Here is a 6603-nt window from a genome sequence, read left to right as displayed (position 1 = left end):
AACTCGGAGCCTCCTGCCTCCTCCAGCCAGAGCCGCGACCTGCGCGCGTGGGCGAGCGGAGTGAGGTGACCCCGCCACCCCGCGTCCCGGCCGCGGGTCCCGCGGGACACGGCGCACACCCCAGAGGAGAAAAGGTGAGAAATGCAGCTCCTGGCAGCCGGGCCAAGAGCCATCCCCAGAAACCATCGGGGACAAAGGACTGACCTCCGCTGGCATGACAGCTCAGCCCCATTCAGCGCTCAGTGGGGCTGAACCCCCGTTGCCAGCTCAAGCCCAGGGTGCCTGCCTTTCCTCTTTTAGTTCAAACACAGGACAGACTTTTTCTTTCTTCCTCTAGTGCAGATCAATCTATGGAAACGAGCTCAAAGACAGGATCGCGTTGTTTTCCTGCGCTTTAAGGATGCAATAGAAGGCAACTGACGGCATCCTGGAGCCTCAGGCGAACTCCCTGCAGAGCAAACACCAACGTGCTGTAAAGCAGCTTATTGGGTTTGAGAAGGGGACCCCTCTTGGGCTGGGGGAGAGCGGGGCAGCCAGCGGGGCAGGGGAACGGGACGGACGGCCCCGCTGCCCCGCGCCAGCAGGACAGACGGCCACGGCGCCGGCGCCTCCCAGTCAGGAGCATGCACACCGAGTTTCTCATTAACATTCCCCAAGAAACTGCTTTGGAAAGAAAGAAGAAAAAAAAAAAAAAATCACAACTGCAAAATTCCTGACTGAACCATTTCATTCTCGTTTTATACTACAATAGGGGGAATGCAAACAATAGTTGAAAGGAAACACTCCGATTGTCATGAAGCAAAGTGCCACGTTCATTTTTCAGCAAATGCAGATGAACCCTATTAAAAAATAAAAAAAGAAACCATTTCCTCACTTCATTATCTTCCCCCCTAGAAGAACCGTCCCCTCGGGAAGCCCAGCGCCAGCTCCATTGCCAGCTCCATTGCCAGCTCCATTGCCAGCTCCATTGCCAGCTCCATTGCCAGCTCCATTGCCAGCTCCATTGCCAGCTCCATTGCCAGCCCTGCCCCACGTGTGGCTCCAGAGCCACGCTGGCTGCTCTCCTCCCACCTTCCTGTCCAGACGCAAGGGATTTGGGGGGGAACGGCACAGAAAAGGGCGGGTGACCCAGAGGGCCATGCCAGGCCACGCTCCCTCGGCCCAGCAGCACCAAGTGGCCACCTCCCCCGACCAGGCCTGGCCATGGCGGCACAGCCGGGCTGGCCACGGCGGCCACCGCTGCGGCCCTCACTGCCCTCCACAGGGCCAAAGGAGGGGAAAATGAAGAACATTCTGGCCCTTCCTGCCGTGGCAGCTGCCTGGGGCCGCCCCTCGGGGGTGACAGGGTGCGGTGGCTCCGTTTGAGGGGTTCACGGGCCGCGCCGGCTTGCACCGTTACCGTGGTAACACCGGTCGGTACAGCGTGTGAAACACTCCATTCGCTTATTGATTGAGCCGCCGTCAAATTCAATCACAAGTGAAAATGGATTTTTTAATGCGACTATTAGCTGCTTTTGAAAGGCAAATTGAGTTCAGTTATACTGAGTCAGCCATCAAAAAACAATTTGCCGTCAGCCCGCCGGCCCGGCGAGGCAGCCGGCCCAGGGAGCGCCGGGGAGAGGCCGCCCGCCCCGGGAACCGGGGAAATGCGGAAATAAGGCATTTTCCAGCTCAATAACGCACTGGACAAGGAGGATGAGGCACCAAGCTGGGGTCTGAGGAGCTGGCACCCACGCTGCCCCATGTCTCTGCGACACAGCAGGGCTGGAAAACCACCACCGGTCCCGGGGGTTCAAAGACGGCAATGTGAATGACGGGGTTCACCACGAGAAACTCAACTTCACTTCAGGATGAGCAAGACGGAGGCTCCCCCCGAACATCGGGTGTGGGAGAGAAGCCAAGACAAGGACACGCAGCCCAAGAGGCCACAAGGGGCTCCCCAGGACGAGCCGGCGAAGCCAAGGCAGCGCAGCCCATGGCCGAGCACAGCTCACTGCCTTCTGGCAGCTGGAAAATAACATTTCTCCCTCGCTCATTAGGGAAGCAGATTCTCATTACTATGTTAAGTGAGGATCAATATTGCAGCCAAGCCTGAAATCAGCCCTGTCTGACGAGGTGCTGAGCGCACCAGCTTCTCCAGTGTGGGGCTGAGCACCTTCTCTGGGGTGTCGATCCTGGATGGCTTCACAGGGACAAGAAGCGGTACTGGAGGAAGGTGGTGGGACTGTATGGAGCAGCTTCAAGTTTGGACAACACTGTGCTCGGATGTGGCTGGATTTGCCTGTATACAAATACAGATAAGTAAAAAACTCCGTATGTAAAAGAATTTAGAAATACACACCTTTTTTCCCCTACAGAGCTCAAGGACTATAATCCAGTCCATTAATTATAAACTCAGGCTTCCAGAAGCCCTGAGAACATACAAAAGCTGTCCTCAAATAAATACATACAAATCCAGGCTCACTTTGGGGTGCTGGCCTTTCCACTTGTCCTCTCGCTCCCGTGAGCACACTTGGAGCGTCATTAAACACCTGCAAAGGCAGCCCAGGAATTTCTGCAGCGGCACGATCCAAAGAGATCTGCTCTCAAAGAGCCTGCGCTTCGCAAAGCGCGCAGCCCCAGCTAATGAGAGCTTAACCACATGTTTGTGGCAGATGAAATAGTATCATTTTGCAATTATTATCATTCAAACATTATTTATTTAACCTGCAGCCACATTACATTGACTGCAGAATTGCTGTCATTTTTACTTTAGACAGCTCTCTTATTGAGCTGAGCTTGAGGAACTGTGCTTGGTGTTCCCAGCATGGGAAACACTTTGTTCTGCACACTCACCCTGTCCCCAGCCAGACCCAAGGACGTGCTGCTGACAGCCCCAAACACCATGTACAGGCCTTGCCACATCTTCCTCTACTGGTCACATTTGGGGAATTAATCCGTTCTTACCATCAATACAACGCACCATGCACCAAAGAGCGGCAGGTGCCGAAGGGCTTGGTGGACCTTCCACCCCCTTTGCGCCCGTGCACCCCAAACGTCAAAACGCAGAGCTGAGCGCCCGTGTTGTGCTGGACCCTCCTCCAAGGGTACCGACCCCTCCCTGCCCATTGCAAACTGAGTACAAGGGGGCATTTCCCAGCATCTGAATGTCAGCACAGTATGAAAACCTGCCCTCGATCTCCTAGGCCCCTTCCCTGAAGCCCAGTGAGATGTATCCACACAACAGGAAACCCAACATTCTCCTTCGCCTTTTTCTTTTTTCCTCTCTTTTAATTTTCTCCCAATGTAAAGGATGAAGTCATCTCTCCTCCGGTGATGAAACATCTGCCTGGAGAAGCTTGCAGTGCAATGCAACATATTTTGATCACTGCTACATCTAATTACAGAGAAGAGAAAAATCACAAAGCAGGATTTAGAATTTTATTTTCAAAAAAAACCACAAGGCATCTGAAAAATAATAGAAAAGCAGCAGCACTGACAATCAGACCGGAGGCAGCTTCCCCATCAGCCTTGAAAAACAGCACCCGAATACAGAGCCACTTGGAAACAGGGAGATTCCAAAGAGCAGGACCAGGGAAAGATGAATTACCTGTGCCAAGGTCTCGTGCACCTCTGTTCAGAACCTCGGTATCCTCAAAGCCAAAGATCACTCGAGCCAGGACGCGGTAATGAGCCTACACATCCCTCCTTTTGGGTTCACCAGCGCTTACTCAAGGTCAGGTTCCCGCAGACCCCTCACACCTACTCCAGCGTACAAGGCGGGAGGGCGATGGGAAGAGTGCCCACGAGAACAACATCAAGCTTTAGCGACTGACTCATGCGCACGAGTTTCAAGACCAACCGAACCCTGGATCCCCAGGAGCCAGCGGGAGCAAAGGCTGGCCTGGCACAGCGAGCGGCGCGGGCCGGCCCTGCAGAGGCGCTGGTGCTGCAGCTCCAGAAGCCCAGGTTGTCATAGGGAGGGTCTGGGGGCAGTGGGACACAGCTGAGAGCTGGCAGCGGCAGAGCCGCGCGGCTCCGCTGCCTGCAGGGGAGGCCGCAAAGGCACGGCAGGCACCGCCACCCACGGCCCCTCCGCGCCACGAGGGGCTGATTGCCTCCCTTGTTTGCCGCTTGGAAAGCTCCCCGGGAGGCACTAGTGGGGCGCAGGCTCCAGCCGCTCTGTTCACTGCGGGAAATCGAGATTCTACGAGTTCAAAATAAAGCCCCAATCACAATTGTTGCTATTTCCCTGTCTTGCTCTTCAAGCTCCGAGGGAGCCCCTGGCCAGCCAGAAACAAACGCCGCGCTCCCCAGAGCCCGCGCAGCGTGGCGCAGACCCGGCTGCAGCGCGGGACGCGGTGACGGGTCCTCCAGAGCAGCCCCCAGCCCGGCAGCGCAGCCAGCGGAAGGCGACCGTCCTTCCACCCTCTCCTCACTGGATTTCAAGGGAAAGGTTGATTTCTTTCTAAACGTTTCAAGTTTCCAGGAGAGGAAAACAAAACACTGACGGTGATGAATAGAGTTTGGCAGCTGTTCGGGACAGGTACGGCACTTAAAGCCACGGGAAAATGGCCTGAAACAAAGAGCTGATGGGAAAGATGCCCGCAGACAGGTGGGGGGTCACAGGTATTTGTCACCAGCATTGTGCTGGCAAACCGGCCCCCATCCATATTGCCAGCAAGCTCTCTTCTACAAAACAACTGCTCAAGGGATCGTATTCACCGCCTCTTATCCTGCTCAGGAGTGGAGACACACAAGCGAGCAGCAGGTGCCTGTCTCGAGCAAACAACACGCACCGATTTAATCCAAGTCCTTCTGCACGTGAAGTTTGGGCTGAAATAGCAGGAGCAGCCAGACCGCATCACCACCGAGAGACAAAAATGGATACGCAGAGAAATCAGGCCCGCCGTAGGTGTTCCAGGCTGCCCCTGAAAGATCACATCCCTCTGCGTTGCTGGTTGCCACCAAGTTCTGTCTGTCAGGGAGAGAGAAACGCGACCCGGGGCTCTCCAAGGGGGAGCTGGTGCTCCCAGCTCTCCCCGGGCACGAGCATCGCCGCGGGGTGGGCACACGAAGGCGCCTCCGCACAGCGCCACGTGCGCTCCTCCAGCAGCCCGGAGCCGGTGCCGACACGGTCAAACGCAAGAAGAAAGCTCAGCCAGGGCTAACGGGAGGATTAGTCACCATCCAGATGTCTGTGTTCGCAGGGGAAGAGAGGAACGCTGGAAAACCAGCGCGGCTGCGGAGGCGGAGGACACGGATGGCGCGGGACGCGCTGGGTTCGGTCGCCAGCTCTGCCCTGAGCCGCTCAGCACCCGCTCTGCTCTCCGCGTGCCCCCGTTCGCCTCCCGCCAGCGCCGGTTCTTCCGAGCACAACCAGCACCCACGTGCGGGTACGCGGGGTCAGAGGGAGCAGCGGCTGGCCCAGCGCTCAGCAGCGCAGCCCTGACAGACACAGCGCTCTCCTCAGCCGCCTGCCGGACGCGGGACGCCGGAGAGCGCTCCCAAGCTGCTCTGCCAGTCTATTTGGAGCATCAATGTTTGCCTAAGCCAACAGCTCGGAAAGCCCCACAAATAGCAGGAGGGTTGGCTAATTGGGAAGAAGTCAGAGAACCACAGAGAACAACACATGCAGGCGGCACCAAAGGGGATGGCTGAAGGGGTCTGGACACCCCAGGGGCACGTGTGCCCTCCAGAAATTGTTATTCTTGGTCCCAGTGCCTCTGTCAACAACACTTTCTGCATATGCAAATAGGACCATACTCCTGCAATTACATGGCAATCAGAGGCAAATTACATTCTTGCTGTTTACTTTCAGTGTCCTTAATTAATCCGGTTATTAGGCGATTAATGAAGCTTGTTTGGTGAAAAACTCATAGCATTTACAGCAAGAGTTCACACATGCGCCCGGCTGGCATCTGGCTCTGCAGAACCAGCACGCTGCGCTGGAGGCAGCGTGTCCAAGGGCCCAGCGGAGCCGCGGTGGCACCACAGCCTGCCCCAGCGCTCGGCCTCCCAGCCAGGCCCACTGACCCACAGCAGCTCGGTGCTGCTCCTCCGGCAAGCCGGCCGACCCCAGCCGCGCTGCCGGGACCCCGGCGGCCGCGCAGCCCTGTGCGGGGAGCCAGAAACCCACCCAGCGCGCGGCTCCGCGCCAGCGGCAGCAGAGACCCCTCCAGCAGCTCCTGCCCGCGCCAAAGCTGCCCCGGCACGGTCCCCGCTCCACCAGCTCCCCGGGCACCCCACCCTCCCCAAGGGTCACCCCAGCTCCTGTTTGGTTAAGCTGCCGATAATTAAGTGGCATGTTCATCTAATGATCAAACTGCTGCACCAGGAGCATGAAAGACTGAGGAGAACTAATTAAGAACCTCATTTGCATACTCCAGCGTTTCCGGTGCATGTATGGGGTTCCCATAGCAACCGGTACAAAGGCTGCTGATGGTGTGTGGGTTTTATTGGGTTTTAAGTGCTGCTCCTTCCCTTTGTTATCCCCAGCGGATCACAAAGGCTCCCAGGGAAGGTGCTGTGACACCCCGCACAGCGAGGGGAACGCGAACGTGCTGCGAACGCAGCGGGGACTGATCCTGCTCATCATGCCGTTCAGTTCAGACAGCAGGAAAG

This window comes from Streptopelia decaocto (genome assembly GCF_964273445.1).
Source record: "Streptopelia decaocto genome assembly, chromosome: 19".
Lineage (NCBI taxonomy): Eukaryota > Metazoa > Chordata > Aves > Columbiformes > Columbidae > Streptopelia > Streptopelia decaocto.
Note: the sequence above shows the minus strand (reverse complement) of the source record.